Here is a 17,990-nt window from a genome sequence, read left to right on the forward strand (position 1 = left end):
TTTACCCGACCTCTTAAATTAAATTAATGTTGTCCATAGGTATTGGAAGCAAATGATGTAACTCATAACCTCATAGGCTAGTAAAGAATGCGCTTTTTTCACATAGATGAAATAGTTCACATAGAGGAAATGTTAATCATAACGGTAACTATACAATGACTATGTATCTTACTCTAACTAGTAGATAATATTTGAACTATATCTAATCTAGCTAATAGATAATATTTGAACCAGTCTAAGAGCTATAACACAATGTAAACTCTTAGACTATAAATATTATCTCCTTCTAGATCATGATTCCTCTTGTGGTTTATCTTGTAGATGGCTTTGATCTTTATCTCTAATAGGAAATCCCTTAATATATTAATGACATTTAATTGCTGAACGCATTGTTCGTTTAAAATTTTTTGAAGACGAATAAACACTATCACGTCATTCCAATCAAATGGAAGTGAGATACAAGCGTTACCATGCGATCAGTTAGAAGTTTTTTTTTTTTTTTTTTTTTAATAATAATAATAATAGACAGATAGATGCCTCGCTTTGATGTTGAGACCGTAGACTTTAGCAAGTTAAATAGTTTTTTTTTTTTTTTTTACTTTCCTTTTGGACCAGGGAGCAGGATACAACGATATTGGGCCGGCCAAGAAAAAGTCTGGTGCAATGATGGGTCTACTGCGCAGGCCTAGGATCAATTGGGCACACATACGATGACCTGTCCAACCCATATTGCTTGGATGAGCCGGGGCACATATATCCGAGTCTTTGGGCAACTTTTGGATGGGCTTTTCGAAACACAGTCCAGATCTGACAGGAGTCAATCACTGACTGGGAAGCCCAGATTGAGTAAAAAGACTTCGACTTGCGTGGAAGCTTTGGTACGTAGCAGATGAAGACTTATAACACTCTCTGCAAGCTGGTGGCTGCCATGTCTGACCATTTCAGAACTTCCTAAGATTGAGTTCTCGAACATATATATATATATATATATAGGTACTAGGTAGAACATCTACATCATGTGAATTTACTAGCTGTCGTCACTCGTCGTTAAATTGGACTTGGTCATCTAGTTGTGAATTTACCGTGCATCAGTGGTAGAGAGTTTCACCCGGCACCCCCAACCCCAACTTCTTCGAAACCCACCAGCTCCATTAATTTACATATATCTATATATATATAACATACATTGTAGACAAGTTTATAGCATAGCCCTCCAAATGGCAAGCAAAAGCTCTAGTCTTTCATGGCTTCTCCTCATCAATCTCGCCTGCACTCCTTGTTGGTCACTCAGCTTCTCAGAATGACCGAAAGGTAAACATATTTCTCTATAGGCTGATCTTATATATATATATATATATATATATGGAAGCGATCTTATAATTATCCACTTTATTCACGCCCAACTCTCCCTAAAATTGGCCTACTTTTTCATATGGGATGAATCATTTAACAGGTTTCATTTTCTGCCTATGATATTGTGTATGCAGGCTTATATTGTGTACATGGGCAACAAGCAGATGGATGAGGTTTCCACATCATCCCTTCACACAAGCATGCTACAAGAAGTCATTGGCAGGTTATAAAAGCATCTTGAATTTCCCTTTATAACCCCATTCCGCATTTCAATTGCCCACAAGACAGATTAGGTTTAGATTTGGATATACATGTCATGTTTTTCATTGGTATGATATAGACATATAATATCAAAATAAAAAATTTGACCAGAGGGACCTATTTGTCCCAAAAGAAACTCTAAAAAGTGCCTTCATAGTTAATTTGTTAGCGTTTAATCAATATAAAAAATAAATAAAAATTTGGGTATACGTGTGGCAATTAATAAGGCCCATCATAATTATTAGGAGACTCAAAATGTGTCCAGCCGTTTAACTTGTTAAATTTATATGCTTGCACTTAGTAGTATTGGACCGAAATCTTTAATCCATAGCTACACAAGGAGTTTTAATGGATTTGCAGCGGAGTTAACCAAGCAAGAAGCTCAAAAAATAGCCGGTCGGTGAACCTCATCTCTTTCCCCATGTTTTGTATATCTACAACAAAAGTTGTAAGTTGTAACATTAATTATGAATATGTAGGAATGGATGGCGTAGTGTCTGTTTTTCCTAACAAACAACAAAGGCTTCAGACAACTAGGTCATGGGACTTTCTTGGCTTTCCAGAGCAAATTCCTAGAAGACCTATTGAAAGTGACATTATTATAGGAGTATTTGACAGTGGAATTTGGCCGGAGTCAGAAAGCTTTAGTGACGAAGGATTTGGTCCACCACCTACCAAATGGAAGGGCACCTGCCACACCTCGACCAATTTCACTTGCAACAAGTACGTATATATGTGCCTAATAATGCCTATGTACGATCATACAGAGAAGGAGTCAAAGCACCACTAACAAATGTTGCTACACTTGTGCAGCAAAATCATTGGAGCAAAATATTACCATCAAAGTCGATCATTTGACGAAGTTGATATCAAATCTCCTAGAGATTCAGATGGCCATGGGACACATGCTGCATCAACAGCAGCTGGGAACCTAGTTAGCGGGGCAAGCCTACTGGGGTATGGCTTCGGAGCAGCACGAGGAGGGGTTCCATCAGCACGTATTGCTGTCTACAAAATATGTTGGAGCTCTGGCTGTGATGATACTGACATTCTTAAAGCATTTGATGATGCCATTGCTGAAGGCGTTGACATCATATCTTTCTCCATCGGTCCCACCTCTCCCGTGCCCTACTTGCTCTATTTTGAAGATTCAATGGCCATTGGTGCCTTTCATGCTATGAGAAATGGAATATTAACATCAATGGCTGCTGGTAACGACGGTCCAAGTCGAGCAACCATCACAAACTTTTCGCCATGGTCTCTCACTGTGGCTGCAAGTACTATAGACCGAAAGTTCACCACTAAGGTCCAATTAGGTAACAACAAGATCTATGAGGTAATTATAAAGTCTTCCCCGTGTTATGTCCTATATGCTATGCCAGAAAAGATCCTATGCGCGCAATTTATTCCACCGCCCCACAAACCAAAAAAAAAGAAAAAAAACAAGCATTTGGTAACTGAAGAAAAAATGCTTTATGACTAGATGCTGAGTTTTTCTTCATATTACACCAAATTATTAGTATTTAAATTTTAATTGCAATGAGTTATATATATATATATCCAACCATTTTTTTAACCTCGTTGAAATTTACGTGCATAGAATTAAAACTACTAATTTTGCAAACCTCTTTAATCCATGTGTGTGTAGGGAATTTCAATTAATACTTTTGACCTCAAGAATAAAACGTACCCAATAATTTACGGTGGAGATGCACCAAACACTACAGGAGGTTTCCAGAGCTCCGTTTCCGGGTAACGACAATTTTCTTTTCTTTTTTAGAAAATATATATATATATATATATAGAATAAGCTTTAACTACTTTTTGATGTATACATAGACAAAGAGAATAAGTGTAACCATTTGCTTTTGTTTGCATAAATCTTTGAAACAAGCTGGTGAAATATTAATATTCCATGTGATTCATAATATATAGTAATACCAATTGTAGACACATTCCAACATGATAGTTAAAGACTAAAGTGGAACCTATTGCTACATTAACGCAGATTTTGCAGTATAAAAGGTTCGCTGGACGAAAATTTAGTGAAGGGTAAAATTATACTTTGCGAGGGCCTGAATAATGGGGAAGTGGCATTCGTAGCTGGTGCAGTGGGTACTGTGATGCAAGGCCCAAACGAGCCAAAAGCTTCAACGACTTTTCCCTTGCCTACATCTTACCTAGAGTCGCAGGATGGTAGCAAGGTGTACACATACATAAAATCGGCAAGGTATTAATCTATAATATCTTAAAAATGAAGAAGTTCACAAAACATTCTAATCCTAACCAACATAAACAATTTACAGAAGCCCAACCCTAACTATTCTTAGGAGTGAGGAGGGTAACGATACATTTTCTCCATACATAGCCTCATTCTCGTCGAGGGGTCCAAGTCCAGCTACTTTCAACATTCTCAAGGTAATCTAGTAATAATCTTGTTTATATATTTGGGCTAATGTATTACTTAATTATCTCATTAATTAAGACATTTTTTATGTTGTTGTAGCCGGATTTAGCGGCTCCTGGATACAACATCTTAGCAGCATGGTCTCAAATTTCTCCAATTACAAAAATTAAAGGTGATGAGAGATTGCTACCATACAATATAATATCAGGGACATCAATGGCTTGCCCACATGCTACAGGGGCAGCGGCCTACATCAAATCATTTCACCCCTCATGGTCACCTGCCGCTATCAAATCGGCCCTTATGACTACTGGTAATTTCTATCTAAATTATATAATTTTAATGCTTGTATGCATTATTCAGACAATGCATAACCATGACTAACTCATTTCAATTTGGTGTATTTCTTGCAGCTACCCCCATGAGTGCTGAAATTAACCCTGAGGCTGAATTTGCATATGGTGCCGGCAATATAAATCCTCTTAAGGCACCAAATCCTGGTTTAATATATGATATTGATGCACTTGACTACATAAAATATTTGTGCAGCGAAGGATATAATTCCAAGTTATTACAACTTGTTACTGAGGACAATAGTAGCTGTCCTAAAGCCACTAATGGAAGGGGATTCGATCTAAACTATCCTTCATTTGCTCTATCCACGCTGTCCTCGGAATCTATTAGTCAAGTTTTCAATCGGACCATCACCAATGTTGGATCACCAACGTCTACATATAAAGCTATTGTGACCACCCCGCATGGACTTACAATCAAAGTGAACCCTAGCATTCTATCATTTACATCTCTTGGACAAAGGCTATCGTTTGCACTTACAATTGAAGGAACATTAAGAGATAAATTTATTACCTCTGCTGCTTTAGTGTGGGATGATGGTACGTTCCAGGTGAGGAGCCCCATCATTGTGTCTGTTGCATGATCCGTGACATTCTATGCTACATGTATTACATCAATAATTGAAGGAATATGCAAATAAAATGAAAGCATTGGCGGAACATGGAGGAAAATGGTTGTAATTATTTGAGCATTTGCTTTAGTTCTACATTGCATTGTATAGTCTACCAAATAAAGATTTTAGCTTTAATTTAACTAGCTTATAACTCACATTATGTGCAGTTTTTTTTATTAGAATTTAATTTCAAAAATATTTTATATTATAATAAATGTTTTTATATATTAAAATTTAATCTTTTATATATATTACTATATTTGTAATTTATCTTAGTAAAACTATCGCTTCAATTCATGACTAAATTCAAAAAAATTTCAAAAATGACGGATAAGTTTGCGCAGATTAAAAAATTAAAATTAAGCCTCGTGAATTAGAATATCTAGAGAGGTATATGTATGCATTAAGTAAAGCAAATTCAAGGGCAAAGTTAATTTACACCCCCGATACGTCACGGGTATTGCAATGTTGACTTCGAATGATCAAAAGTTGTAATGTGGGTATTCTATTTTTTAACTCCTTTAATTTCACTCCTACCAATAGGTTTTGTGTTAGCTCAAACGCCTAACAAGTGAAATGTTTCTTGTTCTCAAGGAGTAGCTCAATCAGCTGTGGACCACGCCTCATGAAGCGGTGGTCACTAGTTCGAATCCTCCCACCCCCTTCCATTGTGTGGACATGTCAAAAAAAAAAAAAAAAAATGAAATTTCTGTTACACCTCTATAAAATTTATAAAATAAAAAATTAGCCTTCATAAAAAAAATTATTGGGTGAAAATACACTTAAGCCCCCGAAGTATACCCTCATTTGCATTTTAGCATCCAATGTTTAAAAGTGGCATTCAACCCCCAAAATTACTTAACCGTAGCAAGTTAGACCCTCTGTAAACTTTTTTTCGTCTATTTGGACAGAATGCCAATCACGCATGTCACACATGACTTTTAACGACCTAAAATTTTTAAAATACCCTTGGGATTAAGTGTTAAAAACAAAAAAACAAAATCAAAACGAAGCAAAATCCAAAAAAAAAATAAAAATAAAAATAAAAGGTGGCTCGACCACCCTCATTTTGCCGGCATGAGAATGGCTGAACCACTCCCAAAGGGTTTCGGGGTACGTAGCTCAGTAACCCCATTTGGCCAAAAGGTCGGCAAAACTACCTCCTTTTAGTTTGAATGGGGTGAAAACCTCCATGGGCCATATATAGGGGTGGCCGAAACCACCCCAAAATATGAGTCACAGTCTCTATCTCAAATATGGAAAATGAATAGGAAAAAAAACAACAATTAAGGATAAATTGACTGCCTCTCGATCTGTTCGTTTTATCCTTTTTCTACACCACATGGAAGGAAAAATCAGATGAATCCAAATGGAGATTCTTCTTACTTTTCCTTTCTCCATTTCGTCCATTATCAAACAAAAGGACAAACAATATTATAATATCACTCTTCATTTCTCTTCCTACTACCCTATAATATTCATCTCACATGTCTACTCTACCATTCAGATGTAGAACCTTCTGTCGGTCTTCGTTTACTTGACTTAGAAGTCTCCTTTTTCCCTGAGTTAGAAAGAATCCCATTCTTCTTTTCTTTTAACTTTGTGGGAGATCTAGAAATCAGTTAACATGCATAAACCATTTGCGAGTACCAATTAGAATGCTCATTCTCTCAATTAATCAAGATGGTGAAGTCTATATCCCCAGCTGCCAGAAGCCACTTTTGAGATAAACAGAAAAAAGACATAAAATTGTTGTTAAGTATTTTAATCATGCAGCACAGTCAGACCCTTAGGAGACATATTTACACGTAAAAACCCCCCAAAATTCAGTTATTCAGACATATATAGGATAATAACATGGCCAAAAATATATGGTTGATAGACTATGCAATATTTAGTAAAGCAAGCAAGGACAATTCAGCTAAACGAGTTTGCTTTTGTTAGAATATCAATTATTTAAATGATTATTTCAACTTAAACTTTTAGAATAAACAGTGATTTAATTAACATGGTATCAGAACAAAGCTTAAAAAAGGGTGAGACAGACTAAGGACCAAATAAAAAATGTATATATGTTTGGATAATTTTTTAATTTGGTGTGGGGGACAGACTGAAGACCAAATAAAAATACAAATAAGCTAGCTCCGCCCCTTACTTCACGTTTCATAGTAGCTAGTGACTGTTTGTCTTGATTTCAGATTGATGACCAAATCTTGTATAACAAGTTATATATCTTTATATAAATTAAATAGAGATTCCCTTGTATTTGTCTTTTTCATCTTCATTAATGCTTTGACATCACGACAAAAATGTTGATAATGATCAAACGATCATATAGCTGAAGACTAAAAGCTTATCCAGTGGAATTATCCAAGTGGCTATACATGTTGCTTAAGATGTCAATTTCTACTAGACAATTCATTTCAAGAGTTAATTTTGGTGTGTCCATCACCCAAGATTGTGTTTTCTCCTAGACTTTAACGTCGAGAGCATAATTAAATGTCCTAAATTTAGAAAAAGTTAGACTTTTGCAAATTTATTAACACGTACATATTAGTATATATGTATTACACGAATTAAAAGAGTTATTCATTCCCCTTGGATTTAACCAAAATTTTCTTATAAAATCTGATAGATAAGAGCAATCAAATGAATAGGGTTACAGATTTTTAAAATACTTTACCTCTCTAAAGTGTAAAATGTAAATCAATTTTTGCAATGCACCCCCTAAAAGTTTAAATTTTTTTCAATTCTGCGTCTCCGTTAGTCGCTGCTGTCTTATCTGACGGAACTGTGATCACGTGACCCGCACGTGATCACTTAAGCCCATTCTTTCCACAAAATGCCCCCACGTACCCACGCAATATCATCTCTGAAACTTTCCCTTTTGGAATTAAAAATCGTATCATATTTCTTGTTTCAGGAAGAAGAGGAAGAAGACGTTGAGAAATATGACCATCACTCTTGACGATCTAAGGGGTGGCTCTCCTGCTCTATGTGGGCACTTCAATAAAATCAAAAAGGAGGTGATAAGAGCTATGGGTGAGAATGAAAATGAGATAGAAAAGCTGCTAACCCAGATGATCTTGATGGAATTCGTTCAATTCCACATGAAAAAGAGAAAGCAGTACCTGGAGAAGCATGTGGAAAAGAAGAAGAAGAGGGTACTCTTGAAAATTATACCGCCCAAGAAGCCATTGGAATCGGCACCCAACAACTCTGAAAACATCATCCAAAATCAAGAAAATGAAGAAGAAGAAGAAGAAATGTCCAGGAAACCCAAGAGGCCGAGGAAGAACCCGACAGAGATCAAACAAGCAGTTTCGGACCAACCACCTTGCATGCGAACCTCGTTCAAGGACAGAATGATGGGGTTGCAGGGTTTGAACATCAAGCTTGTGAAGGTAAAGGATTAATCATGTGGGTGGGGGCATTTTGAGAAAATAATGGGCTTAAGTGATCATGTGCGAATCAAGTGATCACTTTTCCGTCAGTCAAAACGGCTTTGACTGACGGATAGGTCGAATTGCAAAAATTTTAAACTTTGAAGGTGCATTGCAAAAATTAAAATATTGGGGTTGAATTAAAAATCAACTCAAACTTGGGAGGTAAAGTGTACTTTTCGCTTAAAAATATATAATAACAAACACTTTCAATTAAAATTGTACGTTATTGTCAAAAACATCATCGTATGTAACAAGATAGATATCTACTACTATTAGAGAGGAAAAAAAGCGCACACACATACACATGCAAAAGCAGCCAAAAGCCATGTTTACGACTTCCTTTCCTCTGTCGTCATCTCCACCGGGCAAGACAAGTAGATTGAAAGCTCTTTCTCTGGCCCACCCTCGAGAAACTTAAGAGAGATGAAAACGCGTAGCCTATCCGCTATCATTTCTTATGGAGGCCACACACCATTCAAATAGAAAGAGCCGTGCAGTACCCCACAGCTATAAAACCTCACATGGCTTTCTAGCTAGCTCTTTCATAAATAAGCCTTCTTTGTGTCAAAATTTACTGAATTATTGCAAAAATGGATATGCCTAAGCATTTTCGGCTATTTTTCTGGCTCTTGATCATCGTCGCCATACTTCAACAACCAAGAGCGTCAGGAGCCAAGGCAGTGACACTCAGAGATCATCAACGAGGTAAGCAAAAGAACAATCTCTCCCTAAGGCCAAATATTCGATTAGTGTTATAGAATTGATTGGGATGATATATATAATATTGTGATAAATTTATAGGGTACTCCAAGGCATTTGTTGCGACACTTGGGCTTGTGTGCAAGTGCTGTGATGGCATGGGAGGAGAATGCAGAAGCACGTGGAACTACTCTTGCTCTAAGCTCCAATGCCTTCCATGGAAACATGCATGATCGATCACTAATATTATAATGCAGAAGCACGTGGAACTACTCTTGCCCTAAGCTCCAATGCCTTCCATGGAAACATGCATGATCGATCACTAATATTATAACGAATCTACTTTCATGTTATTTGCTATGTATCCTATATGACTATAGTCTATATATATTACTATGTATATCTTCTATGCTTGATATAGGCTTAGCCTTGGTAGTATGCTCTAGTTTATTAATGAGATGGGAAAGGCGTGGTGATCAAATAAATAAATGATGTGAAAATTGTATTAATTAATTACAGAAACCCAATCATATTAATTAAAAAAAATTGTTCGAATTTTTACATTATTTAAATAACTTAATAATAGATATCTCAATTTTAAAGGTGGTAATTCATGTTTGTGTGTCGGGTTTGACTTATCTCGAGCATGAATATAAGATTATGCCGGTCAACTGTAACTCGACCCATTTAATTAAATTGGAGGCAATGATATGAGACTATAAATTCGTTTCAAGGCGTGAATATAAAACCATTTAACCCGACCTATGAAATTAAATTAGTATCGATATGGCCAAATGCCATTTAATTGATCGACATGGGAAGCGAATGTTGGGGCTAATAGGCTAGTAAATGATGCACTTTTTCTCATGGATGAAATGGTTCACATAGAGAAAACCCCTCAGTATATTAATGACATTTAATTGTTGAACATATTGTTCGTTCAAGTTTTTTGAAGACTAATAAACACTATCATTTCATTCAATTCCAATAAAATGGAAGTGAGATGCAAGCGTTACAAATTACAATGCGAATCAGTACTTAGAAATTAAAAAAAAAAAAAGAAAAAGAAGATGCCCCGCTTTGACGTTGAGACCATAGATTTAGCAAGTTAAATAGTCTCTTTTGTTTTTTGGTTTCACTTTCCTTTTAGGCCGAAGAGCAGGATACAACGATACTGGGCCGGCCAAGAAAAAGTCTCGTGCAGTGATGGGTGTTGTGCTGGCATAGGATCAATTGGGCAAACATAAGATAACCTGTTCAACCCAGATTGCTTGGATTAGCCGGGATACATATATCCGGGTCTTTGGGCAATTTTCGGGTGGGTTTCTCAAAACCTAGTCCGGATCTGAAAGAAGTCAATCCCTGACTGGGAAGCCCAGATTGAGTAAAAAACTTTTACACGAATGAAAAATTAATGGGTAAAATTCACATATTTCCTCTTAAATTACTACATAATTGATAATGTTATCTATAAATTTTTAATTGCGACAATGTCTCATCTAAATTACTAAAATTGTCAATGTTCTCCCAATAACAAAACTAACCTTAACAAAATAAAAACAAAAATACTAAAAATTCTAAAAAATAATAATAATAATTAAAACTTAAAATAAATAAATAAATAAAATTCAACAGGTGGCCAAATTTATTTATTTTTTAAAATTATTTTTTATAATAAAAAATTAAATTTTTTATTTTATAAAATTTTTTAAAAAAAAATCATTTTTTTATTACAAAAATCGTTTTTTTCAATAAAAATTTCCCTTTTTTTTAATTAAAAATTAATTTTCGTTTTCTTTTTTTTGAATTTATAAAAGTATTTTTGTCTTATTGACAAATATATAGGGTTATTTTTGTCTTTTTGCTAGCCTTAGGGAACAATGACACTATTTTGGTAGTTTAGAAATGATATTGTCTCAATTAAAAGTTTGAGAGAAACATTATAAATCATATGGTAATTTGACAAGGGTACGTGAACTTTTACCAAAAATAATTGAAATTCCACCAATAGCAAGTCAAACTAATTCAACTAAAGTAAAAACATGTTTGCGGTCGTCCCCATCCAAACAGAGAACAGACCAAACTGGAATGAGACAGAAAACTCGGGATCAAATTTGCAATTGACAAGACTAATCATTATCAAACCCAAACAATTGCTTGTACCTGAAAGAAAGCAAATAAACTTTCTATTAGCGGAATGAATTGAATGATTGATGAATCGAATATTGAATTCATTCCGCGAATAGCAAGTTTATTTGTTTTCTTTCATGGTATCAGAGACATTTTTTTTTTTTGTAAACATTTATTTGGAAACTTCTTCTTTTTTTTTTTTTCTTTTTTTTCTTTTTGTAGCCAGATTTAGCTACTCCCTGAGTTAACATTTTAGCTGCTTGGTCTCCCATTTCCCAAATTTTTGAATGGATGTCGATAAGAGAGCACTATCATACAATATACAATCGGGGACATCAATGGCTTGCCCACATGCTTCAGGGGTGGATGCCTACATTAAATCCATTCACTCCACATGGTCCCCTACTGCTATCAAGTCAACTCTTATGACTACTGGTAATACTTATATCTAATCCCCTAATCTTGATTATTTAGTGCAGAGTACCATAACCACAACAAAATCACTCCAATTTGACGTATTATTTGCAACTACCCCCATGAGTGCTAGAAAGAACCCAGAAGCTGAATTTGCATACAGTATAGGCAATATAAATTTGGGTTGGCAATTTTGACACGACTCGACAACCCGACACGAATAGGATACGAAATTACCAAATTTGAGTTTACCCTAAACGGGTTTGGGTCGTAAACAGGTTGACTCGTTTATTTTGCTCTTCACGGGTCAGGTGACCCCCCAAACACGATTAATTATTTTTTGGATTACCCTTAACGAGTTTGGGTCATAAATGAGTTAATTGACCCATTTATCAAAATAAACGGATCAATTGACCTGTTTATGACCTGAATCATCACATTCATTTAAAAAATTAAAAATAAAAATAAAAATAAAAAAGTTAAACGGGTTAAGCGGGTCATGTCGATGACCCACGAAATTATCGTGTCGGGTCCGGGTTTGATGGGGCCGACCCGTTAGCTAAATGGGTCATGTTTGGGTTTACCCTAAACGGGTCGCTAGTCATTGCGCGTCGTAGACGGGTCAACCCGCTAACCCATTTTGCCACCTCTAATATAAATCCTCTTCAAGCTTTGCATCTTAGTTTAGTACATGATATTGATACCCTTGACTACATAAAATTTTTGTGTGGACAAGGATATAATACTAAGTTATTAAAAATTCTTACCGGGAACAATAGTACTTGTTTTGAAGCCACCAATGGAAGCGTCTTCGATCTTAACTATCCTTCCTTTGCCCTATCCACGCCACCCTCGAAATCTATTAGTCAAGTTTTCAATCGAATTGTCACCAATATTTGATCACCAACGTCTACCTATAAAACTATCGTAACCACCCCGCTTGTACTTACAATCAAAGTGAACCTTAGCGTTCTATCATTCACATCTCTTGGCCAAAAACTATTATTTGCACTCACAATCGAAGGAACGATAGAGAATTCCGTTGTCTCTGCTGCTTTATTGTGAGATGATGGTACCTTCTGAATAAGGAGCCCTATTGAAGCGTCTATTGCATGATTCGTTCACATTTTATGCCACATGTATTAGGTAAATAATTGAGGCAAAAGATTTGAAGGATGATGCATTTAGAAGAAGATGGAGGAAAATAGTTGTACTTTGAGCCTTTGTTCTAGTTTTGCACTGCATTGTAGTATACCAAATAACGACTCTATTTCTAATTTAACACTCTTTTTTCTAAGTTGTTTTCAAACTTTTTTAGGCAACTTGGTCAATTTGGGGGACTTGGTTCATTTGAGGAAACAGGAGAGGTGGGGGATAATTTTATAGTCAAAATTTTATTTTATTGTATTTAATGGTGATGTCATGTTATTTTAAAAAAATTAAATAATGTAACAACTAACAACACACACACACACATATATATATATATATATATATATATATATGACGATATATACATCATTAAATTTGTAAATTAATATAACATAAACCATGATGCATTTCCTGGTTCTCATTTGATATGGTTGCTTTCTTCTCCCATGTCATAGACTTTAGGGAAAAATGCAAATTTAGTCCTTATAGTTTACTTGATTTACAATTAACTCCTTGTAGTATCAAAATAAACTCAAAAGTCCTTGAGACATGCCAAAAAAATAATTTAGTCTCTATAGTCAAATTTTGTTCATTAACTTAACAGATTCTAATAGTGTAAAACATTAAAGCCAATATAATTGTGATACTTGTCCTATTTAAATCAGTGTCATACTAAGGGAATTTATTAAATTAGTGGACAAAATTTGATTGTAAAGACTAAATTATATTTTTGGCATGTCTTAGAGACTTTTGAGTTAATTTTAATATCACTGGAAGTTAATTATGATACTTGTCATATTTAAGTCAGTGTTATATTAAGGAAATTTATTAAATTAGTTAACAGAATTTAATTATAGAAACTAAATTATATTTTTGGCATACCTCAAAAACTTTTAAATTTATTTTAATATTACAAGAAATTAATTATAAATTAAGTAAATCACAAGGGCTAATTTTGCCGTCTTCTCTTTTAACAACGACATTATTGCCTTCTTCTCTTTTTAATCCTTTCGATGGCCCTTTGACGTTGAATAATAATTATGGGCATGTGAAATAGTACGACAGCTGAAGCTTTGGTTTACAGCCACAAAAATTTATGTACCTGCATTTGCAGTCAAACTCAAGTGAATAGGTGGTTAGAGCATTCTCTTCGACTTTTTTTTTTCTTTCTTTTTTTTAAAAAAAAAAAAATTAAAAAAATTTATTTTTTTATTTAATTAGATATTTTAGTTAAAGCGAAATGCTAGTTGTTATTTTTTTTTAATTATTATTTTTTTTAACTCAAGTGGATATTTTTTTAAAAAAAAAATAATAACTCTTATTTTTCTCATCTAATTTTTAGAAAATAATATCTACGTAAAATCAAAAAAATACATAGTATTTATCTTAATTAAATAATAATATTCACTAATTTGTCACTAAATGCGTACCTTTTTGGGAGACAAAATCAACTTGTCATTGGCTGGCTACTTGTTGGCAATGGAAACCAAACAAAAATTAGTAAGATTTTGTAATATAGATCATTAAAATATTAATTAAATGATGACTTTCATAAGAAAGAAAGAAAAAAAATGCTACATTTTTTTTCCTTTTAGGCCAGATAGCAGTATTGCCGGGATACAACGATATTAGGGCGGCCGAAGAAAAATCACATGCAATGATGGGTCTTGTGCGCTGGAGGATTAGTTGGGCACACATAACTTGGCCCATGCAACCCAGATTGCTCAGATGAGCCCGGGTACATATATATCCGGGTCTTTGGGCAACTTGCAGGTGGGCTTTCCAAAACCTAGTGGGCTTTTGGAAACCAAAGAATATAAGTAGAAGCCAAGATTATAACTTATCCTTTTTCTATCCCATAGGAGGGTAAAAAAAAAAATGATGAGATGAGTCCAAAGGGAAATTCCTTCCTTATTCCTGGATCCTTTCTCCATTTCTTCCATAACCAAACAAAACGACAACATCATTTCTCGTCCTACTCTACCCTTCAGACCGAGAACCTTCTTTGGGTGCATGCCCACCAAGTCAAGGTCGTCGTTTACTTGACATAGAAGTCTCCTTTACCCTTACTCAGAAAGAATCCCATTCTTCTTCCTTTTCACTTTGTCAGAGAAACCAGCTAACATGCACCAACCATTTGCGAGTAGCTAGAGTGTTTTCTTAGTTAATCAAGAACACCGCATGCAGAAGCCACTTTTGAGATAAACAGAAAAAAGACGTAAAATTGCTGTCTTGGGACTTAATTGGTTACACGAAAAGACCCCTAAAATTCAGTTATTTACTTAGGATTCACGTTCGCTCATCAAATGTTTAGTTAAAATCTAGCTAAATGTTCTTACTTTTTTATAGTCCTAAGTATATATTATTTTCTAAAAAAACAAAAAAGAAATTTTCCTTATTTCTCTAACTTTGTTTTTAAAAAATAATATTTATCTATGATGAGAAGAATATTAAAAGAACACCATAAGAGTGTACCTTTATATCATTAATCCCCATACATTATTTAGTAAAATAAAAAAGGACAACCCGTAAAACAAGTTTGCTTTAGTTAAAAAAGTCTTCTTTAAAGATAATATCTTTTACAAGAAGTTATTTTTACAAAAAAGTAAAGATTTCCTTTAGTTGGCTGATGCATAAGGAAATAAATAAGTTTATTTGGGTCTTTTTAGTTAATTAGGGTATTTATATTTAGACCGATGTTTTATCTATATTTTAAGAGTTATTGTAATAGGCTTTGCCCAAAGTCATCTAATTATCTAGAGTTAGTGATATTTTATAATTAGATAATGAACTTCGCCCAAAGTCGATCAGTCAAATTAGGGTTAGAGTTTATTTTACAGTATCTATTTAAATGCTCTATGTACTCCTATGGCGATCAGATTATGATTAATAAAAAATATGTTTTCTTTGAGGCATGATTGCTCTCTTCTTCTTGGTGGTGAGACTCTACCAAAACCCCATTGTTGACCAGTGAGACTCTGATCAACGTGGTTTATCTTATTTTCTGTTATTTTTGATATATTTTCTGTTGTTCTCCATCCGTCCTACGTCATTGGCCCTTTTTTTATTTTATTTTATATTTTTTTTTATCTTTCATTAACGTTTTGAAATAACAACAAAATGTTTGCTAATCAAACGATCTTATAGCTGAAGATTAAAGTTTATCACTTGGAATTATCAAAGTGGCTATATAGTCAATTTCGAGTTTTCATGCTAGGCAATTCATCTCAAGAGTTAATTTTGGTGTATATATCTAAGACCTAACTAAGTTGTGTCTTTTCCTAGATTTTTTGCATAGAAAACATAATTTGAATTTTGGAATATGTTAAACCTATAACTATTTTTACAAATTATTAACAAGTGTCGACATGTATTTGAAAGGTGTTAAGAAAAAATTAACCTAAACACATATCAGCAAGTTGTAAAAGAGTTGTAGGGTATTTAACAAAATAATTATTATAAAATTTGATAGATCATAAAGAGCAATCAAATTGAATTGGGTTACGGGGTTTTGAGTGTGAAACAGACTATTAAAATAATAAAACAATAACGAAACCTCTCATGTATTTCTAGCTCTTTCATAAAGCCTTCTTTGTGTAAATTTACTGAGAAAATGGATATAGCTACCCGTTTTCGGGTCTTTTTCTGGCTCTTGATGATCATTCGTTCCCATACTTCAACAACCAATTAAGAGCGTCAGGAGCCAGGGCAGTGACACTCAAAGATCATCAACAACGTAAGCAAAAGAACAATCCCCAAAACGAGGTTCCACGTTATCCCTTCACACAAGCATGCTACAACTCTTTTGCATCAACATTGTAGTGCTTTTGTAACCAGCTGCCAATGGCTTCTTGTAGCATGCATGTGTGAAGGGATGATGTGGAAACCTCGTCCAACTGCTGTTGCGCGCCCATATACACAATATCATTGCTAGAAGAAGAAACCTGTAAAATCATCCCACATGAAAAACAAGGCCAATTTTAGAGAGACTTGGCTGTGAATAAAGTGGAAGGGATTTGCCTTTCGATCCTTCTGAGAAGTAGAGGGACCAACAAGGAGAGAGAAGGCTAGACTGAGGAGGACAAGCCATGTAAGAGACTAGAGATCTTGCGTGCATTGGAGGGTCATTTATAACCTTGGCTGTCGTTTGTTTTATGTAGGTATCTTCATATACACCTATACCTTCTTCGAACAAGTGGACTCAGCATTTTTTGAATCTTAAACTGTCCCAAAATTTATATTATTTAGAAAATCTAATAATAGATATCTCAATTTTAAAGGTGGTAATTCATATTTACGTGTCAGGTTTAGCTTGTTTCGATGCATGAATATAAAATTATATAAATCAACTGTAACTTAACTCATTTAATTAAACTAAATGCATGAATATAAAATTACATAAGCTCATTTCGAGATATGAGTATAAACAATTTAACCCCGCCAATGAAATTAAATTGACGTTGTCAATAGGCATGGGAAGCGAATGATGCAACTCATAGTCTAGTAAAGAATGCACTTTTTTCTCATTGAAGCAATGGTTCACGTGGAGAAAACCCCTCAATATATTAATGACATTTAAGTGCTAAACGTATTGTTCATTCAAGCTTTTTGAAGACTAATAAACACTATCATGTCATTCTAATCGAATGGAAGTGAGATGCAAGCGTCACAATGCGAATCAGTTAGAAGTATTTTTTTTTAAATAAATAATAATAAAAATAAAAACAAAAACAATAAATAGATGCTTCGCTTTGATGTTGAGACCGTAGACTTTAGCAAATTAAGTAGTCTTTTTTTTCGGGTTCACTTTCCTTTTAGGCCAAGGAGCAGATACAACTATATTGGGCAGGCCAAGAAAATATCTCGTGCAAATTTTCCATAATGGGTCTTGTGCGCTGGCCTAGGATCAATTTGGCACACATAAGATGGCCTGTCCAGCCCATATTGCTTGGATGAGCCGGGACACATATATCCGAATCTTTGGGCAACTTAGGGGTGGGCTTTTCAAAACATAGTCCAGATCTTAAAGGAGTCAATCACTGACTGGGAAGCCCAGATTGAGTAAAAAGACTTGCGTGAAGTGAAAAATAAAGAGAAAATATAGTAGCCAAAATTAATTTACATGGAAGCTTTGGTGGCAAATAGGGCTTTAATCGAGCCA

General features: G+C 34.6%; 1 pseudogene; it reads left to right on the forward strand.

Annotated features, from left to right (window-relative positions):
* Positions 1–1,217: 1,217 nt before the first annotated feature.
* Positions 1,218–5,021, forward strand: LOC132188438 (cucumisin-like; annotated as a pseudogene).
* Positions 5,022–17,990: the final 12,969 nt, after the last annotated feature.

Source organism: Corylus avellana, chromosome ca7 (genome assembly GCF_901000735.1).
Source record: "Corylus avellana chromosome ca7, CavTom2PMs-1.0".
In the NCBI taxonomy this organism is placed as follows: domain Eukaryota; kingdom Viridiplantae; phylum Streptophyta; class Magnoliopsida; order Fagales; family Betulaceae; genus Corylus; species Corylus avellana.